Consider the following 589-nt stretch of genomic DNA (forward strand, 5'->3'; position numbering starts at 1 on the left):
ACCACCTCTCGACTTCCAGGGGCCCAAAATATCTCTCTGTTGACGCAAAAAATCCAAAATGGGGTTAGAGAACTCAGGGCTCTTTCCCTTAGGTCTGCACAGCAACTGTGGCTGGTAAGTTTAGTGTGTGTGGTGTAGTTCACGTTTCCCCAAAGAAAAAAACGGTGTACGTCACTTCATCGGTGTAGATGAAGGAAATAATTTAGTTTGACTCTCTCGTCTTTTAGATACACTTCAATAAATTCAGTTTGACTCTCTCGTCTTTAGATACACTTCTAAATTCAGTTTGACTCTCTTCGTCTTTAGATACACTTATTTGACTCTCTTCTCATATATGTGGCTCTCTACATCACCCAGTCTCATGATGGAGGCCCAAAATCCTGTGTCCAAGGCCTATCGCGACGTTTCGGATTTCTGATCCTTCCTCAGGCAAGCGTTGGACACAAATGGCTGGAATTCTCTACAGCAGCCATGTATTTATGTTTTTTCTGAGTGGCGTGTTCCCACTCACACCAAACCACTTATTTTTTCAAAAATAAAAAACGAATTGTTTTAACTGTCTCAGTTATGTGTTTTTACTAATTTTTGC

Source organism: Carassius auratus, chromosome 39 (assembly GCF_003368295.1).
Source record: "Carassius auratus strain Wakin chromosome 39, ASM336829v1, whole genome shotgun sequence".
NCBI classification, from domain to species: domain Eukaryota; kingdom Metazoa; phylum Chordata; class Actinopteri; order Cypriniformes; family Cyprinidae; genus Carassius; species Carassius auratus.